Below are 25,289 nucleotides of genomic sequence, written 5' to 3' on the forward strand. Positions count from 1 at the left end.
CTCTTCTGAGAAATCAAAATTTTGAGACTTAAGTTGAGAAATTGAAACCATATCAAAAACCCTTTTGGAAGCTGTCGAAGATTCTTAAGAAACCTTCAAAGCCTATTCCAGTTTTAAAAGATGGTGAACGTTTTCTTGTATCCAATGAACAAAAGGCTCAAAGACTTGCTCAGCAGTTTGAGAGTGTTCATAACTCAAATTTGAATTTTGTGAGTCCAATTGGAAATGAAGCCACACGTCAATTTGATTTAATTTCTTCCCAGAATTTTTTACCTGCAGAAATAATTGAAACTAACTTGAATGAGATTAAATCAATTATTAAAAAATTCAAAAATATGAAAGCACCTGGTGACGATGGAATCTTTAATATATTAATCAAACATCTCCCTGAGAGCACAATGGAATTTTTAGTGAAAATTTTCAATTGCTGCTTCAAAATTGCATATTTTCCCAAATTATGGAAAAATGCAAAAATTACTCCAATTTTAAAACCGGATAAGAACCCAGCTGAAGTTTCAAGCTACCGACCAATCAGTTTGCTTTCTTCAATAAGTAAACTGTTTGAGAGAATTATTCTTAACCGAATGATGTCACACATCAACGAATATTCGATTTTTGCAAATGAACAGTTTGGATTTCGCCATGAGCATTCCACAACTCATCAATTGCTCAGAGTTACTAATATGATACGAGCTAACAAATTTGAAGGTTATTCCACTGGAGCTGCTCTTTTAGACATAGAAAAGCATTCGACAGTGTTTGGCATAAAGGTTTGATTGCGAAATTGCAAACTTTTAATTTTCCAATTTTCCTAATCAAAATTTTGAAAAATTATCTTACTGATCGAACTCTGCAGGTTGTCTATCAGAATTCAAAATCTGATAGATTTCCTGTCAGAGCAGGTGTGCCTCAAGGTTCTGTCTTGGGCCCAGTCCTGTATAACATATTCACTTCAGATCTTCCTGATTTGCCTCCAGGATGCACAAAGTCATCGTTCTGCGATGACACAAGCATTTCCGTAAAAGGAAAAAGCCTTCGTGTCATATGCAGTCGATTGCAGAAAAGTTTGGATATTTTTTCTTCCTACTTGCAAAAGTGGAAAATCTCTCCCAATGCTTCTTAACCTCAAATGATAATTTTTCCTCATAAGCCTAAGGCTTCATTCCTCAAGCCAAACAATAATCACGTTGTCAAGATGAATGGGGTTATTTTAAGTTGGTCTGACAAGGTCAAGTACTTGGAACTAATTTACGGTTAAAAACTTATTTTCAAAGAGCACATTGAGAGTATACAAGCCAAGTGCATCAAATATACGAGATGTTTATATCCTCTCATTAACAGGAATTCTAAACTTTGTTTAAAGAACAAACTTTTGATTTACAAACAAATTTTTAGACCAGCAATGCTTTATGCTGTACCGATCTGGTCAAGTTGCTGTTCAACAAGGAAGAAAACGCTCCAAAGGATTCAGAATAAAATTCTGAAAATGATTTTGAAGCGTCCTCCTTGGTTTGGTACACTCGAATTACATAGACTTACTGGTGTTGAACCATTAGAAGCTATGTCAAATAAAATTATTAACAATTTTCGACAAAAATCGTTGCAATCCTCAATTGCTACGATAAGCTCTCTTTATAGCCAATAAGTTAGCATTTAAGTTAGTTGTAAGTTTACTTTCCTTTCAAAATTTAAATTTTAAATTTATTTCGTCAATCAATCTAGACTACAATTCTAATGTATACGTTAATCTTAAGCTATCGAGTTCTAGCACGTAATGCGCTTTTTAATGCGTTCCGGGACATGGTAACGTCTATAATCTCGCAGTGTTTGTTGTATGCGTTCATGATGCTGTTAATTGGTCCATGTTTGGCGTACAGTGACCGGTAATTATTGTTAGTAAAAATATTGCGCGTTCTTAAAGGACGAGAAGGAGCATAAAAGTTAAGAGTTTCCAGCAGATTTGGTGAATTAACACGTTGTGAGATCATATCGTTTACAAAGGTAATCATGGTTGTTTCTCGTCGTTTCTTCAGAGTTTCGATATTAATAAGCATGCAGCGAGATTCGTAAGAAGGGAGAGGATATGATGCCCAATTGAGTTTACTTAATGCAAAAACCAGAAATTGTTTTTGAACTGATTCAATACGATTGATATGAACTTCTTGATATGGGGACCAAACTATACTGCAGTACTCTAATATTGATCGAACATAGCTCACAAAAAGAGTTTTTATTGTGTATGGGTCCTTGAAATGATAACTGAAACGTTTAATAAAACCAAGCATACTGTTGGCTTTGTTGATTATTGTGTTATAATGATTCACGAAAGTGAGTTTCGAATCGAGGATCACTCCTAAGTCTCTCATTTTGGTACATCTCTCTACAAGTTGTTGGCCTATGTAATAGTTCATAGTTTGCATTGAAAGTTTTCTTGTATATGATATGACATTACATTCCTTAATATTTATATCAAGTAAGCTTTTCAGACACCAAGTATAGAAGGTATTGATCTGCAACTGAAACAATTCGAGGTCAGACTGGTTTTTAATCTCCATATACAATTTCATATCGTCGGCATAGATTAAAATTTTGATCTGGTTAAGTAAAAGGGTTACATCATTAACGAACAAAATGAATAGTAAGGGTCCTAAATGTGATCCTTGCGAAACTCCAGATGTTACCTTCACTGGATCAGAGAGATGGCCTTTGAAACGGACAAATTGTGTTCTGTTCGTCAAATAAGATTCAATCCATTTCACGAGTTGGTTATCTAGTCCAATGCGTTTTAGTTTGAAAATCAGTAATGTTATATCGACTCTATCGAAAGCTTTACTATAATCGGTATATAATGTTTCAACGTAGTTACCTCTATCCATTGCAGCGAGTGTGAAATTAACGAATTCTAATAGATTAGTAGCTGTGGACCTTCCTTTGAAAAAACCATGTTGGTTGATTGTAATACTATTTTTCACCTGTTCGAAAATTCGTTTATCAACGATTGATTCAAATAGTTTCGGAATACAAGAGATGATTGCTATGCCGCGATAATTTTTTATATCAGAGCGTTTACCTGACTTAAAGATCGGGATGAGAAATGATTTTTTCCACATGGAAGGAAATTCACCTGTTTTGATTGAAAGATTGAAAAGCCAAAACAGTGGTTTTACAAAAGAAGAAGCAAATGTTTTAAGCATAGATGGTGGAATTCCATCTGGCCCAGCACCCTTAGTTGCATCTAGGGATTCTAATGATGTTAATATTTCTTGAACAGTTATATTTTGAACTGATACACTATTGGTACATTCAGGTAAATGCGTGAAGTAGTTAAAATCTCTATTTTCATCCGGGTTTTTGTAAACGGTCTGGAAAAATTTCGCAAATTGGTTGCAAATAAGCTGAGACTCGGTACTTTCGTTACCTTCAAAATGCATGCGTGATGGAAAATTATTAGTTTTCATTTTTTCCTTTGCAAAACGGTAAAACTGCTTTGGATCAGATTTGATATTACTTTCTACCCTAGAGTTATAATTCTCATAAGCTAATGAGATTTCTGCATCTAGTTTGCTGCATATGTTCTTGTATCGTTCCAGATTGGTCTCACATTTATGGTGTTTGTACATTTTATGGGCTTTCTGTTTTTTGTTTTTCAAGTTTTTGATCTGTTGCGTGTACCATACGGGATCTTTGAAACAAAAGTTAGTGCGTTTTTTCGTCCTAGAAACTGTATCATTTATAATTTCGTATAATAGAGAGAGAAACGTATTCGCGGCTTTTTCAATATCCTCTTTGCCTCGCAAAAGTGATTGCCAGTCGACTACACTGAGTTTACGGTCGATTTCTGTTATATTAGCTTTTTTAAAGTCATACACATACTCAAATTCACTATCATTGGGACGTGATCTAGTGCTATCTATGTTCAATGAATACTCAATGGCTGTATGAAATTTCTCATTTTTCCATAGAGGATCAACGGCTCTATCTACGCTAAAATCTTCAGTGCAGTTTGTGAACAAGAGATCTAAAAAACAGTTCAGTTCATTTCGTATTGCGTTTACTTGATATAATCCTAACTGACTGGTCGTGTCGAAAATTTGCTGTAGTGCCTCGTTATTTCCTACTATAGGAAGCAACAGTGATTCGTTATCGCAGTCCTTGATGAAGTCTGCATCTTTTTGATTGAAATCGCCGTATATATGAATTTTAATTTCCGGGTCAGAGTTACAAATTACTGAGTTGGCGGTTTCTAAAAATAATTCATAATATTGTTTTTTTTTGCAAATTGTGGAGGGAAGTATACTGATGCAAAAATGTGGCATTGACCGTTTAATACAGTTTTGACCCAAACATCGTCAAATTCTTTATACTTCATCGTTGGGACCAACTCTGCATCGAACTTTGTCTTGACGGCTACTAGTACACCGCCACCAGATTTTTTATCAGTTAACAAAAGATCACGATCGCTTCTGAATACTTGATAACTGTTTCCAAAAACCTCCTCACTCTTTATACTTTCAGACCAACTTGTTTCCGTTCCTATAATGATTGAATACATACAACCACTAATCTTTTTACTAAGAATATCAATTTTACATCGCCTTTTTCTACTCATTCTGGCTTTTAACTACTCATACTCTTCTCAATTCTGGCAATAAATTACAAACTCTTCAGAGCCACGTCTTGAATTACTCTCTTTCTCATCGAAAGGAGTCATTATTTCCGAAAAATCGGTCTATAAAATTTGTCGGCACTTTCCCTTGCGCGTTGCAGGGATTGAATCCTCTGGTTGTTCAAGTGTCTACTATAAGAATTAAGGTCTTCGGAAGCCGCTTGTTTCGGTACGCCGAATTCTTCATGTACCTCGAAGAAAAATTTCCTGAGCTCCTCCGCAGCTACTGGTAGTCCCTCTGATGCCAAAGTAATTTGTATGCTGGTTTTCGTCATACCGTCGTAGCAAACCGTTGGGTCTTTGTCATGCATGTACGCAAGGTAAAGACGTACAAGGTGCATAATTTTTGGATCTCGTAAACGCGCCTTCAGAAAACGCCCGTCTCCAACAGCTGATTGTTGTGTTAGGTTGACAACAGGAGGCCGCATGGGATCGAGCGACCACGATGTTGGGTGCGATTCTAATGTTGCTTTCGAAGTAGTGTTCTCATTTGGTGGCGATTCAATATTATGTTGGTTCTGGTTGTCTGAACGGTAAGGGTTTATGGTTATACCCTTCCGGAAGTTGATGAAATTTGGAACTGCGAGGCCTGCTATAGGGTGGTCAATAGTTGATGGTGGTCTGGCAAATTTAACTTTGGCGGTTGCCAGTAATTGTTTATCCGATCCATTGACACGGATCTGGTCGTTTTGGTAAGTGTGTGTGAACTTGTGGTTGTTGTTGATATAGTTACTATTCGTTGTCTTGTTACTGTTGCTGTTGCTGTTGGTGGTATGGTTTCGATTGTTGTTGAAGTTTTTCGATTCAATATATTGTCGCCTCCTGCGTTTCCTGTTTCGTCTAGATTTTTCGGCAGCCTTTTCTTGGAGCCTACGAGTCCGTTGTCTAGCATCATAATCCGACCAGTCTGGCATCCAGCGCCATTTATTGCCCAAAAATCGCCATCCTGGCGAAGAATGGTCCGTTATGGGCTTCGTAGCTTTATTGTTAGCTGCCAAAGTTTGATTTAATTCTTCATGCAGTGACTTGTGTTGTTGTGATGCGCTAGTTTGATTAATTTGGAGACTGGTAATAGCTCCAGAGACAAATTTTACCTCGTCGAGAATTTCACGAAGAGCAGAATCAGCATTAGACTGCGCTGAACCGGTTTCAATTGTAGCGAGTAGTTTGTTTATTGACCCTGTCGTTGAGTTTGTAGCTGCTGCTGCTGCTGCTGTCGCTGCTGACTTAGCCATCGCTTCAACAGCTGCCCAAAAATTCCCAAAAATGATTTTTTCAGGAATGGTAACCCACCAGTAGACCAACATTTCCTCATACTCACAATTTTCCGCTAGGCCGGCCGTTCTTGAGAAATACATTTTTTCCAATAATTTGCGTCATATACGTATATAGGTCACTTATTCGACTACTACTCCACTATAAGGAAATTCCCAAAAATGATATTTTCAGGAATGGTGACCCACCAGTAGACCAACATTCGCTCACACTCACAATTTTCCGCTAGGCCGGCCGTTTTTGGGAAATTCTATTTTTTAATAATTTGCCTCATATACTTATGTAGGTCACTTATTCGACTACTACTCCTCTATAAGGAAATTCCCAAAAACGATATTTTCAGGAATGGTGACCCACCAGTAGACCAACATTCGCTCATACTCACAATTTTCCGCTAGGCCGGCCGATCTTGGGAAATTCGATTTTTTTAATAATTTGCCTACTCTACTTTTGACCTACCGCATGCAAGTCCTTGCGCGATTTGTCCTTGCACATTCAACCCGGGTAGCCGATTAGCTTAATTGTTCAAGAGACAAATCCAAAGATAGGCTCATTTGTTAAAGAGCAGGGTTGCCACAATTAATTCTATCTATTTGGAAAAAAATCTGGCCATCTGTACAGGTAGGCAAAATATCTGCTCAAAATCTGTACATAGCATTTTGGTCCCCTGTAGCATCTTGGTTACCCTACATTAGTTATTCCGCGCGTTGATGAATCAGTTGGTATGTATGTTTTGAAAAGAATGGAAAATGATACAAATTTTTCGATTATTCGAGAGATTTTGAAAACTTTTCGACCAAATAAATCAAACACTCACCGTCAGATAATTATAACACGGGGTGCACCGAAGTTGAATAATGCCAAGCATACAGTGAAATACACGCGAATCTTGTGTGAAAATCGCAGCAATTCGCAACTGCTTGTGTTTACAATTTAAATGTGCGTATACATTCTAGCCAAAGCTGATTTGTTTTTAAAATTCTGTAAAAGTTTGTTATTCCTTACCTCCTGTGCTTACTAAAAAAATTCTATCAGTATGTACAAAATCTGTGTCATCGAATTATCCTATAATGATCTGTTAAACATTCACAAAATATTCTGAATATGTGACATCCTCGCAAGGTGTTGAAGTGTTGAAGGTTGAACCTTTGATAAATTATTTACAATGAAGTATATATTGGTCCGGCAGATGGTTTGAATCTCAGGATCAAAGGGCTTTTTAGGCAACATTAATGCCGCAGAAGTCTTTTCTCACAAATTTTACAAATTTTCGACTGAAAATGCCTTCCTGCATTATTAAACAATATTAATACAATTTTGAATGGCATTCGCTTGGTTTTGGAGATCTACGTCACGACCCAAAAGCAGAGAAATCTCTTCTTCCTCCTCACCAGTAAATACTCGATGGTTTGGTTACTGTCACCAGCCAACCAAAACAAACAGGCGAAGTAGAAGAAGTATCCACTAGTCTATCTTGATTTAAATTGTTCACTATTTCACATCTACTGGCAATACGAGCGAAAATTAAGCAGTTGACAAGTCGGAAGATCTGCTGCACTAGTATCTATAACCACAGGTATTTGCAGTTCGTTCGGGCGGGGCAACCGGATTTGTCGTAGAAAGTGCAGCCGATGCCGAGAACATATCGTTCGGCATAGAGCAGTGGTTTTCAACCTTCTTCAGTTCATGCACCCCCTTTTGATAATTTCTACAAGCTTTTCCCCCCCCTATGGGCACCATGAAAGAAAAGCTGTAGTAATTAAAAAATATAAGGCTTTTTAAACTTTAATTTTGACCAGGTTTCAAGCAGGAGCAGGAGAACACCAATACACGGGCATACAATTCAGCATCTCTTGTGAAGGTGTGTGTGACGATTTATCGTTAACAAGCACATTTGAAAAAAAAAAATGAAAAAAATGTCGCACCACCGTCAATCACAAAAGCTCATTACATGTGAAATTTTTCCACTCGCAATTCCCCCCCTGCAACGGTTAAATTCCCCCCTAGGGGGGAATTCCCCCCCGGTTGAAAACCGCTGATCTAGGTTGATAGCATCAGTAATCACTTGGCGAGCAACACCCGCCAGTCGCGTTTTTATGAAACGTAATACCGTAAGTTAAGCCGCCTCTTTCTGTGGGGCAGTGGCGTTGGCAAAATCGTTTGTCACAGTATCGTTGAATAAATTTACAGCGTCTATAAACGCTTCTAAATTCTCTGGAGCACCGTCGTACGTTTGCACGAGTGTGGTGCCCAGTCAAATGTCTAGTTTAGCCATAATTGAATTGATATTCTTTTTTCGGTTTGTTTTCTTTTTTAATTTAGTGTAAAAAATGTAAAGTATTGCAATAGATCTGATACTTAAGCTACTTTTCGCAAATGGTAGTTTTAGCTCTATTAATACCACTATATCGTTATATTTTTGCCGGGAGGCTTTTACTAAAAATGTTAATTCGGAGTCTGTAAACAGCGTTTCATGATCCACTAAGGTTTTTTTTTAATCCGCTGATATATTTGAAGGGCTTTAATTTTTTTCTCTATTAGGACATTTTTCCTATAAACTCTATGGGGAGCCTTTGCGAAATTGTTTGATATGGTGTTTAATGCTGCTAAGTGACATTCAACATCATATCGAACTTGCTCCATGGAGGATTCAAGTTATAATAATTTTTAGAGGGTTCATGTTATAATAATTGTTATAATAATTTTTAGAGGATTCATTTTATAATATTTTTTTTTAAATTAAACCTACTTGGTTCCGCTGTTGTTGTTACCACCGCTGCTGAAAAAAAGGGCGCGCTCTATCCCGACGCACGCTCCAGGTTGCGGACGCACTCTTCAGGTTGCCGACGCACTCTCCAGGTTGCCGACGCACGCTCCAGGTTCAGAGTTTGTTGTAAATTGTTTGTTATTTTGTTTTCTCTGCATTTGATTAACGTTCGGGCGATTTTTGAGTTGTTTTTCATCTACATTTGAATAACGTTCGCCACCGATCGGGCGATTTTTATTGCTTGTGCCCTTGAACGGCGCTTATATATTTGATATAGCGCAATCAATAACTGGCACGCTACAATGCACAGGATTAGATTGATTTTAAACTCGTGCTCTGTATGATAGTCCGTATGGAGATCCAGAGTATTTTGTACACTCACTTGCGGATCTCCATTGTTGGTGACGGATTTAGAATGGGACTTGCCCATGTTTACCACTTTAACAGGAAAGCACTCAACACTTTTTTCATCGGGGAGATTCCCCCGGTTCTTAGACGCACGTTTTGCGAGAAAAAAAATCACCACGAAAAACAAAACATCTGTCGTTGTTTTTGCCGTTTGTTGGTTCGTTGGTTCGCACTTTCACGTTTTCGTCACTTTTTGCATCCGTAATCGATTTCGTTCTTAACCGTTTTAACCCACTATATGTCACTGTATATTCGTCTACATTTTACTTTTTGTGTCGTTAGGCCACAGGATTCGGTTAACGGTTGCTCGTTAAGTTATGGTTTTGCTGGAGAAAGCATTGGTTTTTCACTTGTTTTTTTTTTATTCTCGCTTATTTTCCGTCGGTCTAGTTCCGCCACTGTTGTGGCCAATCACCGACGCCCAGGGAGACGACTCCACACCCAGGACCCTAACTCACGACCCGTTTATTAACGGACCGGCGCCAACGGCTTTACTTCCTCATGCGATGGAAGGCGTGATCCCAGAGATTTTTCGCCTCAGAAAATCTCCCGGTGTCGGCTAGGATTGAATCTAGACCAGTTGGGTTTGTTGTGAGTGGATCACGCCACCTCACAACCATCGACACCTATGTCGGCAGTGGGATTCGAACCCAGCCGTCGAGCGTGGTTGGCGGAGACGTTACCAACCACACTAGGCCCCCGCTTGGTTTTCCACTTGTGTTTTACACTTTTTGTTTCACAGGTGACCGATGTCACTGATCGCCATGTTACGGTTGCATAACAGTTCAATTAGCGGACTTGGAGGTTCGATTGAATAAGTTGCACCAGAGACGGTTTGGAGAAGAATGAATACTTTATTTTTCCTAATGTTCTTACAAGTCTCCTACTGGAGACACTTGAAGCACCGATATCTATGTATGCTATGTACACGATCACATAATCGATGATCGTGTACATGCGAAAGAGAGAAAGATATATTCTCTGAAACTTCATGACTGTACTCTTGGTAACAGCATGGTTCAGTGAATCAGAAATGCGACACTTCTGTTTTTTTGTGTCGCTCCAAATTCCAGGCATTAAACTGAAGGTTCGATGCCGGGTAGAATTGACCTTCTCAGCATTTTTTCCACTGGTGTGGTCTGCTGGAAGTAGAAATGGAGAAGCATGTTAATGACATGTGGAATGCACATGTCACATCTGAGAGATCCAAGCATCGGCTGTCCGACTTTTCCTAGAAAACCATTCCCCAGAACATAAAATGTCGAAGGATTTTCCCCAGAATGAACCATTCTCCAGAATACCAAATCCCAGAATATACTAGTTACAAGAATTCTAAACCCCTGAAAGTACTAGTTACCAGAAAACCGTTTCCCAGAATGCACCAATACCCAGAAAACTATTCTCCAGCATCACCGTAACCAGAATTCTGAATTGACTGTTTATCGATGACTGCAGCCCAAACTGGGAAGCATATGAGCCCGGGCGTGGCGGGCGAGCGAGCGCACCGCACGCCCGCGCGAGGCGGACGAACGGGTGGCCTACACAACCACACGGCCGGACGCCCCGGAGTGCGTTGAGGCAGAAGCGCCGGCAGGCCCACGGCGCGACACCCGCGCGAAGCGGGAGCACGACCGCAGACCCGCGACGCGGCAGCCCCGTAGCCCGAGTCATCCCAGTCTTCAGAGCCAATCCTTATCCCGAAGTTACGGATCTAATTTGCCGACTTCCCTTACCTACACTGATCTATCGACTAGAGACTCTAAACCTTGGAGACCTGCTGCGGATTCGGTACAAGCTGCTAAGAGTTTGCGTGCCCCAGTCTTCGATTTTCAAGGTCCAAGAAGAGAATATCGACACAGCAATTTAATACCATGCTCTACTAGCCTGTCCAACCATATCTCTCTATGAAAGACTTCCATGGCTAGTATGACTGTTAAACAGAAAAGAATACTCTTCCGATATCTCTTGTTGGCTTCTCGAAGGAAAGGATTCATGTTGCCATGATTACAAAGGCGCTACCGTTTCCGGTGTGCACGCTAATGCAAACGTATACTCAACAGGCTCCGGAATTGTAACCGGGTTCCCTTTCGCTCGTTTGATATATACTAGTGGATGTTGCATCAACCCAGGTAAACAAACGAACCTCTACAGAGGTAATTTCTGCAGGGGGGCTGCCCCCCATGTGAACTAGATTAACCGAATTAAGATAAGAAGGGGTATTTTAGATTTTTGGTCAAGGAGCCTCAGAAATCAATTCGCTACTGTGTTTTTGTGGTCGACTTGTGATGTTCATTCATCCAAAAACGATTACTGAAAGTTCTCTGATTTTATGACTATGGCCTGGTGTCAAGCGCTTACTTATTTACTCCATGAAAGAACAAATGTATTAGTTGACAATAAGGTGATTCAAATGATAGAATCGTTATACATTTCAGATATACAAAAACTCAGTTTTCAATAGATTTTCCATGTTAAAAAAATAAAACTACATATTTCTTCGTTTTTGGATAACAGTTTTCTGGAAAACGGTATTTTCTGGGAAATAGTTTTCTGGGCATTGGTTCATTCCGGATAATAACTTTCTGGGGATTAGTACTTTCTGGGTAACAGTTTTCTGGTGATTGGTACATTCTGGGATTTTGTTTCCTGGGGAAAAAGCTTCGGCGTTTTATTTTCTGGGGAATAGTTTTCGAGGAATTGTTATACAATCCCAAGCATCATAAAACCAGAATAGTCAAAAAGCACACAGCGTGCGTTGAATTTAGGGTGCAAAATATCAAGTCTCATCAATGATAAAATTACTTAGCGTCAACTGTAGTATGAGCCTGGTAAACAATTTCTGGTGAATCTAATTTTCAATTTATTACTTGAAAGCCGTTTCATTCAGTTCTTTTTCGTTTTAGGCTGTACCTCAAACATCTGGGCGATGCAGGCAATATTAAACTAAAACCGTTGAACTAAAACATTTGCCGAAGCACACAGAGTGTTGTTCAGTTTTTGGTTAGTATTAAGTTTGCCAACGTTGCGTTAACTGGCAGTCTGCTCAATCGTGTCTGGTAACTTTAATTTCCCATAAATGAATGCGCTTTCGATGCCATGAAAGCCGTTTCATTCAGTTCTTTTTTGTTTTAGGCTGTACCTCGAACATCTGGGAGATGCAGGAAATAATAAACTAAAACCGTTGAACTAAATCATTCGCCGAAGCACACAGCGTGTTGTTCAATTGGTTAGTATTAAGTATGCCAACTTTGCGTTAACTGGTAGCCTGCTCAATCGTTTCTGGTAAGTTTAATTTCCCATAAATGAATACGCTGTCGACGTCATAAGTAAACCTTCGGTGTTGTAATACTCCGTTCGATGTCGCAGATTGGCGCGATAGTACCGATGCAGGTCAGGCATTGCTTTTGCCTTAATTAAATTGTTTGAATATTCTTGTCATTAAATAATCTTCTCATAACTTTTTTTGAATGCCAATTTAGTAAAGAGTGCTTCATGATTAATCAAGAAGTTGTTATAAATACATTAGTTTGGGGCCGAATGGCATATATTACTCGACTCAGTTCGACAAGCTGAGCATTTTCTGTGTGTGTGCGTGTGTGTGTGTGCGTGTGTGTGTGCGTGTTTGTGCGTGTGTGTGTGCGTGTTTGTGCGTGTGTGTGTATGTGTGTGGTGTGCAACTTTTCAATATTACTCGAGTTTCTTAGAGATGGTTGAACCGATTTTCATAAAAAATTTCTCAAATGAAAAGTCTTGCCCCATGAAATCCTATTTAATTGTATTGTAATAGGATTTTTAATTTATAAGTTATTTATCAAAATATGAAAATCCAAAAGTTCATTATCTCAGAAGCAACACAACCGATTTTAACAAAATTGGTTTTAAATAAACGGGCTACTCAAAAAGCCCATATTATTTTTATGTTATTTGCGTGCGTTAATGTATGTTCATATGTGTTTGAATGTTATGTTTTAATTGTTCGGTATAGTTTAGCTGTTGGCTACCAAATATTTTTTATTTAGAGTGAAAAATAAATCCAGCAAATATTATCCAGATATTTTTTTTCGAGTGTTCGTGTAAATCTATACAAATAATAAGTTTGAATAAGAAAGGCTGGGTCTCACCGCTAGGTGGATTAATTTGGGGTTTTTTATTTCAAAGAGATATTTTTTTATGTTTGAGATTCAGATCATCGGTTAAAAAATTTCATAGTAATGATTCTTGATTTTTCTTCTACAATTATTTCAGCTCAAAAATTTGACGACTCATCTATAATGCTTCTTGAAGACAAGGATTTAATCGACATTGGTATTACTGAAAAGGGGCCCCGAATGACAATCTTGAAAATTATCGAAAATTTGAAGTTAGCATCTATAAGTGATGTAGACCAGGAAAACAAGACGGCATATTCATCGAAAATAGTAAGTTCAGCTTGAATGGAAATAATCGGATTTTGGGATGAGAAATTCAAACAGGGGAGACCATGGGTGTAGCTAGTATCTGAATCGATATAAAAAAGCACAAACGTTTAGCGGTTTTCAAATGGGGGATACGAAACGCCCAAAAAATCCGCGAGTAGATCCGCATAAATACCGACCCTCGTAAAAAATCTAGTAAACTTTGAATGCGTGTGAATAAAATCTCGTGTGTTCCGAAATCCTCGTAAACAATCGGAGATGAACCCTGGAAAGATATGCATGAATGTTAACACCGTAATGATCATTCACACCGTAATGATCATTCATTATTAAATTTTAAACAAAAACTTGCATTTTACGAACTGTCATTGTAGGGGTTTCGAGCAGTTTTAATTCGTTATTTAATAACTGAAAAACAACGATATAAAATTTTCGAAAATCACGCTTTGCTTAAAAAACGCCGCTCTTCCAGATGATATAAATCTGAAATAGCTTAACAACTCAATTGCGAAATTATTCCGTTTACAACAACTGCAGTATGTTTCATGCTCAGGTAATTAAATTAATCACCATATATATTTTCAGGTTTGCCGAGAGACACTTGCAGCAGAATTTAGACTGAACGTATTACACCCTGTGCTAGATCAAGGAAACGTACCTGATAAACACGGTCTTAACTTTCTCACCCGAGTAGCTTGTCGACCATTAGAAAAACGGATTCTGGAAGGCGGCACGTAAGGAACTGTTTGATTATAAACTATTAAGCCATAAAATAGAATAGGTTCGAAAACGTTACGGAAATTCAACAATAAACCCATGCGCAATTTGTTTACATGCTTTGCTTCCGCTTTTTTGTTCTTCGAATGCCTATTAGACTGTATTTTGTCAAAGGGCAGAATTCGAACAAGTCATATATGAAGCACTCGTAGAGATACTCTATCTCTACAATTTGTCCAAACATTGTATTGTTGAAATTGCCGTAGGTACAGCATAAAAGTCAGGCCAAACTTTGAAAACCGGAAGAGCTGCTCTTTTGGTACCTACGAAAATAAAACAACTCTGGTTATGGTACTATAGCAATTTAAATATTACAATGTTCAGACAAATTGTAAAGATAGAGTGTCTCTACAAATGCTTCATATATGACTTATTCGAATTCTGCCTACTTGACAGAATATAGCCTAATGAGCATTCAAAAAACAAAAGAGCGAAACCAAGCATGCTTGTTGAACTACTATCTTCATTCACTATTACCTGTTACATGTACGAGTTTCAATCTCACGAACAAGCCCCTCTTAAAATGCTGAAAAACAATCTCAATGAAATTTGAGCGACAATAACTTAAAATTTAAACATCCGTAGTAACAAATTTTTGATAATAGATTCATTTATTGTTATACGTAATCCTAAAACTTGTTTAATTTTTTTTTTTCTTTGCTGATTTTCCAGATATCCATCTGTTGCAGACCAACAAGAGTTAGCCAAAAATGTTGTTGAACTTTTTCCTCAATTGGAATGTAATTCTGAGAGACCTGAAGGTGCCCCATCTTCGGTGAGTATTGTAGGACTGTTTTCACTGACTATACAAAACATGTCCGTCCGTCCGTATACTGTGAACACCGGTTGCTGTTGTTCACAGTAAAACTGATAGGATAAATTTTGCCCAACCTGGCTCCACGTTTTCGGTGTTCGCCCCTCTCTACGGATCTAGCTTGCCCCACAGCTAATGATTAATTATAACGACCGGAACAAAACCGTTTATATGTTTACACCGTTCTACTTTCTTAGAACGGTGAAAAAGATGTCACACAATGTTCCATTTGCTCCCAATGCGTCCATTCGCTTTGATGCGATAGACGTTCTTTGTAAATGACGACTAACGTTTTTTTGGGCACATTTTTGGAGAATGTAACATATCAAGCTGGAAAGCATGATGATAATTACAACTATGCTCATAAAGGGCAGTTTTAAATTTGAAAAATCTATACTGAGCGTCTTAGCAGAGTGATTTCAGAAATCAGAAAAAAAATATCAGTTTCCGTTAGACTCTACTAGAAATTTCTAGTAGAGTATAACGGAAACTGAAATTTTTTTCTTCTGGGTAGTTTGTTGTAGTTGTCTATATACTACCCTCATCATAAAAAGGCTTTTCCCAAAACTGAAGAAAATTGGCCACAAATCTACTCAAACAACTTCTGTGTATTTTCCTTCCTTCTTCATCCCGTCCCGCTCTAATCTCCTATGCTTTTCATTCCCTGTCAACTTTTGTCGCCGGGCATTTCGCGCTCCGTGCGACCCCACGTTGCTTAATCTAGCTCACTTGACTGCCATCCGAGCTTCGCGGCGTCCGTCCAGCAACACCAGTCCGCCACCGCTCCCAGCTACCAATCCTCAAGCCGCTCCGACTTGCACGTTTCCGAACAGTCCGTTCGAATCCGACGCCGCCGAAATTCGGAACACCGCACCACAGCACAAAAACAGGAAAAAGAAACGGGAAAAAAGAGCTCTCTCTGGAGGGCCTTTCTTGGTTTTCTCTCTTTAATGCCTCAGCGAGATTTTGTCCGTTGTTGGCTTGATCGTTCGCCGACTCTTCAAGAAGTAACTCCGTCCGCGGTTTACTCGCGATGTGCACCCGACGACTTCTCACACAAAAAGAAATTCTCGATCGAGTTGACTGTCTCTCGTTTGACAGTTCGTTTTATTCCTCATAAGCCGCACTGCCTGTTTCTTGTCATTTTTTAGCAGCGTCGCTTTGGTTAGAGACTGGCGGACTGTCGGTGGCTATCAAATTTCAACTGCTTCAAAATAGTGTGGTTTCTGGTGGCATATTCGAGAGTTAAGATCAAACTTTTGTGAACTTCCCTTTGAGATTTGATTAGTCTTGACGGATGTTCTAGATTACTTTGAAGTGCCCCTCATGTGTACTACTCATACTGCTATTCTTTGTACTAAATACATAAACTCTCTTTTACTCGATTTCTGGCGCTATTATAGTTTGAGATCTCACACGGTTCAGATCGTTGAATAAACATAATTAGTAAATATAAAAGTTGTTTCATATTTTATATCGCGGAATAGAACATGGTGTCAGAAGCTGGCGTGTGCTTCTGAAAGTTTCCGGCGTCATCGTTGAAATCGCGGAGAGTTACAAGTAAAACTCCAGAGCGAAAAAGTTGGATCGGGCGTCGCTGTGATAGCCATTTTGAAAATCGGTTCTATTGTTCGGAGGTCTTCATCGAAATGGACCCGAACCAGTTTAGAGAATTTATGGAGCACCAAGCCCAGATGCTTCGCGATCTAATGCAATCAATGCACACATCAAAGGGAACGACGTAGGTCAACAGCCGCAACAACCATGCGCATCTGGAGTACCTGTTCCACTACCTTCACCGTTAGCGCTTGAGGGAGACATGGCCGAGAATTTCGACTTCTTCGAAAAAAGTTGGAAGGAGTATGCTAGCGCCATTGGCATGCAGCAGTGGCCAGCCACGGACAATTCAAAGAAAGTTAGTTTCCTTTTGTCCATAATCGGTGAGTCCGCTCGAAAAAAGTTTTTCAATTTCGAGCTAACAGATGAGCAGAAAGTGAATCCTTGAAAGCTATCAACGCATTGTCGTATCAAAACGAAATGTGAATGTGGATCGTCTAGATTTTTTCAGTGTAGTGCAAATGCAAGGAGAATCCACAGATGATTTTTGCTCTAGGTTGAAGATGCTAGCCAGGTTAGCCAAGTTAGGTAACCTGACTACGGAACTGACAACATTCAAGTTGGTAACATCTAATAAGTGCGCTTATTACACCTTCGTTCGAATCTTATAACCATGTCTGACATTACCTTTGAGAAAGCAGTCGACTTGTGTAGGGCTGAAGAAATTGCCTCGGCAAGAGCAGTAAAACTCGGTGTATCGGTTAAACAATCGAAAGTAAACAAAATTCGAAAAGATAAAGGAGAGTCAAAAGCTTCTACACCCAGAAGTAAGTTTTGCGGTGACAGACATGAGTTCGTGAAAGGTGTATGTCCAGTCTTCGGCAAGCACTGCCATCGTTGCCATGGCAAGAATCACTTTGGGAAAGTATGTAAAGCAAGTGGAAAACCCAAGAGTCGAAAGTTCAAAAAGGTAAAGCAAGTGCATGAAGGGAGTGATACAGAAGGATCGTAATCTGACTGCGATAGTGATGCATTGTCGCAACCGAGTGAAGTAGAATACGAAATCGGAAAAGTATATGACAATTCCAGCAGTGGAGGCAGTGTCTTAGCAGAGTTGGAGCTAAAATTTGCCAAGCAATGGAACGCAGTACTATGTGAGCTAGATACCGGAGCCAACACAAGTCTCATTGGCTTTGATTATCTCGTTAAGCTGTCCGGAAATCCCCGTCCCTTACTACAACCAACCAACTTCCGTCTTCAAAGTTTTGGTGGCAACCCTATCCACGTGCTGGGTCAGGTGAAAGTCCCATGTCGCCGGCTCGACCGAAAATACCGTTTGGTGTTACAGGTCGTGGTAGGTGATCATCGTCCTCTGTTATCAGCTAAAGCGTCACGAGAACTAGGATTTGTTAAGTTTTGTCGATCTGTATCATTTCTGGAACATCACGAGAATTCACCGAACAAGCTGATGAACATCTATAGGGTCGAAGCTCAGAAAATAATTAACGATCATCACGGTCTTTTCTCCTGTTATGGAAAACTGCCAAGTGTAGTTTCTTTGGAAGTGGATAAATCGATAAAACCTTCAATTCAACCTCCACGTCGAATTCCCATAGCGGTTCGCGAGAAGCTCAAACACGAATTAGAAATGCTTGAGCACGACGGAATAATCGTCAAAGAGGCCTATCATACAGACTGGGTAAGTAATCTGGTGATTGTTCAACGTGGTGGACCAGATTCAGGTGTTCGTATTTGCTTGGATCCAGTGCCTTTGAATAAAGCTTTGAAAAGACCCAATTTGCAATTTGTAACTCTGGACGAGATACTCCCAGAGCTAGGTACGGCTAAGGTTTTTTCGACTGTTGATGCCAGAAAAGGTTTCTGGCACGTAGTGCTCGATGAGCCGAGCAGTAAACTGACAACTTTTTGGACGCCTTTTGGTCGATATCGATGGACTCGGCTTCCATTCGGTATCGCTCCAGCCCCTGAAAATTTTCAGTTGAAACTCCAAGAAGTTATCCAAGGACTCGATGGTGTCGAATGCATAGCAGACGATTTGCTGGTTTTCGGCGTGGGAGACACCCTTGAAGAAGCGTTCATTCACCACAACAAATGCTTAAAGAGTCTTTTGTGTCGTCTCGAGCAGCACAACGTGAAACTGAATAAATCAAAATTGAAACTGTGTGAATGCTCAGTTAAATTCTACGGACATGTGCTCACGAGTCAAGGTCTCAAACCCGACGAAGACAAGGTTACTGCTATACGTGGTTATCCAACACCGGTAAGTCGTAAAGAGGTTCATCGATTCATTGGCATGGTAAACTATCTTAGCCGATTCATCCGGAATCTCAGCACTAACATGAACAGCTTACGAAGACTGATTTCGGAGTCCGTTCCATGCAATGGACGTCGGTGGAGCAAGCTGAGTTCGAAAAAGTGAAATCGATGGTAGGTGATATTAACACCCTTCGTTACTATGATGTTAAGCAACCGCTAATAATCGAATTTGATGCTAGCAGCACCGGGCTTGGCGTAGCAATTTTTCAGCGTGATGGAGTCGTAGGCTATGCGTCAAGAACTCTGTCGTCCACAGAAAGAAGTTATGCTCAAATTGAAAAAGAGCTCCTGGCAATACTGTTCGCCTGCATACGATTTGATCAGCTCATTGTAGGTAATCCAAAAGTGAAAGTTAGGACGGATCACAAACCGTTAATTTTCCATTTTCCTTAAACCACTGCTAGCCGCCCCACGCCGATTGCAGCTTATGCTGTTGAACCTCCAACGATATAATCTTTTCGTGGAATTCGTGACTGGAAAGGATAACGTGGTAGCCGATGCGTTGTCGCGAGCTTGCCTTGTAGCAACGGAATCTGATGAGTATAAGAAGCATAACATATACAAAGTGCTAGAAGATGTGCAAAATGTTAAATTAGGTGCTTTTTTGAAAGTTGCGGACAGTAAAATAAGTGACATTATTGAGCAAACAGAAAAAGACCCATCGATGCAGTTGGTGATGAGTTATATTCGTAACGGTTGGCCGGATTCCGTCGATCGTGTACCTGATAGTGCTACAATTTATTACAGTTATCGTAACGAACTTGCCACGCGAGGCGGCCTTATCTTTCGCAATGATCGTATATTAGTGCCACATGTTCTCCGAAGGAATCTTATCGATAGCTGTCACTTAAGTCACAACGGGATGGAGGCCACTTTAAAGTTGGCACGAGCAAATCTGTTCTGGCCCGGCATGAATTCGCAGTTAGTTCATCTCAAGCCACGTAAGGATCCTTAAACGCTGCCTATCCGCTCTGAACCGGTCATTCGGAATCAGAAACTGCTGCCAAACCAAACACCGGCGGATAATGATTCGCGATATACTGCAACCCAAACGGCTGATTGTTGTTCTACTGGAACTGGAGTGCAACACGAACGTCAACACGACTGAAACGACAGCGCCTGCTTTAGTTACTCAAACTGAGATTACACCACCCACAACGAGCACACATCGGAATCGGCTCGTTACACCGTCGTCAAGTAGTAGACCAAAAAGAACCATTCGCGTTCCAGAAAAACTGAAGGATTATCAGTTAGATTTTTGAGATTTTTATTTTTTTTAGGAAACGGGAAGATGTTCTAGATTACTTTGAAGTGCTCCTCATGTTTACTACTCATACTGCTATTCTTTGTACTAAATACATAAACTATCTTTTACTTGATTTCTGGCGCCATTATAGTTTGAGATCTCACACGGTTCAGATCGTTGAATAAACATAATTAGTAAAAATAAAAGTTGTTTTATATTTTATAACGCGGAATAGAACAACGGATGTTTTTCTTGTTTGAGTCAACTTATGTTTTAAAATTAGACATTTGTCTAATTGTAAACGTAGGAAAAAGCACGCTTATCATTACTATCCTTCTAGTGGCTCTTCTTCTAGCAAAACGACGGGAAAGAAAAAGGCCATCACAGCGGTCTGGTATATCATCGTATACGTAATATCATAAAAACGCTACCACTCGAGATGCACAAGTATAATCGGTCAACAGATGTCCGCAAATATACATCTATTCCATCAGAGCTTTTATAGAAAGCTGAACTTTTGCGCACTCTAGAGGCAACACGAACGGAAAAAAATGATTTGTGAAGAAATGGAGGCGTGTTTTCCATTGTTGAAGTTAATGCTTGAGGAGAAGAAATCCACAACCGAAATCATACAAATGTTTCCGCACTTACGATCCTACAATGGACATTTGGTAATTCATGTTATTATTAAGTATTTCTATTAAGCTATATGACACTGCATGCACTAACTGAAAATATTCGTGAAGGCGAAATTTGAATGATGTTTGTTAACATCTAACCCTTTCTGTGTTCAGTTCAATACTTATTCAAATTATAACAATACTGGAATGAAAATTCATGTCGGAGAATGCCTATATCAAATATTTAACGTTTATGCAAAAAGTGTAATATTAGCTTTAGAACCATGAGTACGACGTAGACTAGACGTACTGCCGAATGTCAAATCAAAATTACTTTCCATTATCTCGCCAGATTCGCCAGTCGTTTGCCCAGCTTTTCCCACATGCAGAAAAAAATCCAGACTTCAAGGGAATACTATCCAAATGCCTTCTTTATTCGCCAATTAAATTTGTTCAAGTTGAGGATGGTGAATCACAATATAATCAACATTTTTTACTCAAAACTTTAATTCCAACAAATGGAATTCATTCACAGAATACATAAGAGGATTTCTCCGTATGCTCCATAAAATGCCTGTGCGAGGACTTCGTCGGAAGGCCGACGGAACCGTATCAATTTTCGACGAACTTTTGGCTTCACCATTCATTCGTTGGATCATAGTAAGTATTAAATTCAAATATATTCAAACCGCTTTTTCTGCACAATATATTTATAACATGTTCTTGCAGCCGGACAACGACGAATTGGATTTGCAAAAATATTTGTCATCGTTAGAGGAAGAACGACCGCATATTATTTGCTTTGCGAATCCATTCAAGTCGGGCCGACTCTTTGTGGTGATAAGCAGGAAAATATGTATTGAGACGAGTAATTCATTACATGCCATAGTCACCTTCTACAAAGCCTACAGTGTGTTTGAAATAAAAATTCCAACTAGCTTAAGCATGATTATGGATTTTTTAGGATGCGTTCCAACTAGCTTAAGCATGATTGTGGATTTTTTAGGATGCGTTCTGTATAAAACTTTAGATCACAGCTGCCGCATAACCGTGAACAAAATAGCCGCTTCTTTCCGCGAGGCAATTAATGCGGAAGATGTGGAAATGATATGAAATGGTCGGTGTTAAGTCAGACCGGACCAAGTGACATTTTGATCATTTCGAGAAAAACGAGTATGAAGTTTGTTGCTCTGGGAATTTTGAAGTTTTCAATATTTTAGCGCAGTTTTGATGTTATAAGTTGGAGTAACTCTCTAACTGCATCATGCAATATGACAATTGAAAAAAAGGAGTGCCTTGAGCTCAAAAAGGACAGGTTTGTAACTGATTTAATGTACTTGGTCCACTCTGATTGTATCAAAGAAGAATCATTAATGACTTGGTCCATTATGACTGAACAATTGAACAAATAATTTTAGTCCATTGATCGCCGAACAGCCAAAAACTTTTTAATCTACATGGTTAGCTTCTGCGACATCAACAATTATTGAAAATAGTTTGAATAAACTTTAAACTGTGTTTGTTTCAACGAATCAATGGCTTGCATAAAATAGTAACAAACATACACTTACCACTTATTTCAACCTCCTGAGGATATAATTCATTGGTAAAATTATCAAGTTTTAAGTCAGTATTACTACTGTAACTTGAACTTCTTTCTGAAATTGTGGAATGTTGTGTCACCCACACAAATGACTAACGTTTCTCATTGACGTGTTCAATCAGAGTGGACCATGTACATTTTCCTCATTTACTGATGAAGTATACTTTTTTGACTAACGGGTAAAGAAGCATTCCGATAAGTTGCCTGATAGTGTTGAAATTCATTTATGTTGACTTCAAACCGATGCTGTAAATTCCGACAATTTCAACTTTTTTCTGCTTAACACATGGTTCACTTTGTCTGCACACTATAATGATATCAGGTCATGTTAGTGACAGCAATAAACGGTCCAAAATCACATTCAAAACCACGGCAGTGTGTGAAACTTTACAGATTCCGATGGGGGGTGAGTGACAGAGTTCTATGATACAAAGAAATCCGGAAAAACGCTTGAAAATTCTTCCGTTCGTTCGCTTTTATCAATAGCTGACCAAAGGCAGTCTCCTTGAAAATAAACACTTGGTCCATTCTGACTGAACACTGTAATTGCTTTTCATTGGTCATGCAGACAAAAATCATGCTGTTATTTCTGCTGTTTTAGAGATAAATAAAATCTGATTGTTGTGTGATGCAGCGTAAGAAAATCTTTATCCAATACTATCATTAACTCGTTTTTTCCAATTTTGCGACTTGGCCCGGTCTGACTTAACACCGACCAAATGTAAACTTTATTAACCAAATAAATCTATAACATTTATGCGATGCTTCTTATGTTGTTTTCAAATTCGAATTTCCGAAATTCCAGTAATTTTCCCTTGCGTAGGAACGTCAATATTACGAAACTGAGTAACAGTTACTCAGTTTGCCTAATTCTTGCTGTGTTTGAAATGAATAAGAAGTACTCAGTTTTTGACATATACTAGGGCTACTCAAAAGTGAGTAACAACATGATTACTCTATTTAGGGTCGATCCACTTTTAACGAAACGGAGTCATATTTTATTCAATTTAGAGTAAAAATGGCCGAGCGTGTACACGCTCGTCAAATTTAACTCTAAACTGAGTGAGATGTCGCTCACTTTCGTTAAAAGCGAACCTACTCTGAACAGAGTTTTTATGATATTACTCATTTATGGGTAGAGTCACCATGTGTCAGAAATTGAGTAGGAATTACCCTCTTCTTGAAAAACCGCTTTGAAATGAAACTGAGTAAAAGCTACTCAGTTTGCTCGTTTTGACTTTTGGTCCCTTTGATGAATGAAACTGCCAGAGGATTGTTACATAAAATTATAACAAAATCACAATTTTTTTTCAAATCTTTGTATTTTGTATATACATATATGTAACCACATTCATTGTTTTACTTTCGTCTCGATTAGACGCAAATTGTTCAGCTCTGCTTAATTCGCAAAATAACAATACACGAGTTATCGTACGGATGTTTTTTTTGTCGGTTAGTTCTTGTTCAGTGCGATAACAATAGGCTGCAGTATATCGGCAGAAACATCTTCTGCACACTGGTAGGGGCAGGCTACCTCGCCAATGATCCGATATGCAGCAGATATATCAGCAAGAATAATTCCCCCGCACCGCTGCTACCCCGCTAGCAGCACGGACCTCCATACGATCGAGCGAGTGGAAATCAACAACAAGTGGCATCTACAAGACCACGGCCACTGTGTTACAACACGAAGCAGGATCGTCATTGTTTGTTCTGCGTAGACACACTTCCAGATTGATCCTACTAGCAGCCGAGAGGTCGTGACTTAGACGTTCGGTGAAGTATTCACTTTAGAATTATTATCATTATTAATATTATTACTATCAATATTTATTATTATTATTATTGTTATTATTATTATTATTATTATTATTATTATTATTATTATTATTATTATTATTATTATTATTATTATTATTATTATTATTATTATTATTATTATTATTATTATTATTATTATTATTATTATTATTATTATTATTATTATTATTATTATTGTTATTATTATTATTATTATTATTATTATTATTATTATTATTATTATTATTATTATTATTATTATTATTATTATTATTATTATTATTATTATTATTATTATTATTATTATTATTATTATTATTATTATTATTATTATTATTATTATTATTATTATTATTATTATTATTATTATTATTATTATTATTATTATTATTATTATTATTATTATTATTATTATTATTATTATTATTATTATTATTATTATTATTATTATTATTATTATTATTATTATTATTATTATTATTATTATTATTATTATTATTATTATTATTATTATTATTATTATTATTATTATTATTATTATTATTATTATTATTATTATTATTATTATTATTATTATTATTATTATTATTATTATTATTATTATTATTATTATTATTATTATTATTATTATTATTATTATTATTATTATTATTATTATTATTATTATTATTATTATTATTATTATTATTATTATTATTATTATTATTATTATTATTATTATTATTATTATTATTATTATTATTATTATTATTATTATTATTATTATTATTATTATTATTATTATTATTATTATTATTATTATTATTATTATTATTATTATTATTATTATTATTATTATTATTATTATTATTATTATTATTATTATTATTATTATTATTATTATTATTATTATTATTATTATTATTATTATTATTATTATTATTATTATTATTATTATTATTATTATTATTATTATTATTATTATTATTATTATTATTATTATTATTATTATTATTATTATTATT

At 37.7% G+C, this 25,289-nt stretch overlaps 1 protein-coding gene across 1 annotated transcript in view; it reads right to left on the bottom strand.

The window, feature by feature from the left end:
- The window catches only part of LOC129718726 (uncharacterized), a 463,725-nt gene extending 440,393 nt beyond the window's left edge, over positions 1-23,332 (bottom strand). The window contains exon 1 of the mRNA XM_055669770.1: positions 22,454-23,332. The gene's annotated coding sequence lies outside the window, so the exon portion shown is untranslated. The remainder of the gene's footprint in view (positions 1-22,453) is intronic.
- Positions 23,333-25,289: the final 1,957 nt, after the last annotated feature.

The sequence above is a fragment of the Wyeomyia smithii genome, chromosome 1 (assembly GCF_029784165.1).
Source record: "Wyeomyia smithii strain HCP4-BCI-WySm-NY-G18 chromosome 1, ASM2978416v1, whole genome shotgun sequence".
NCBI lineage: Eukaryota > Metazoa > Arthropoda > Insecta > Diptera > Culicidae > Wyeomyia > Wyeomyia smithii.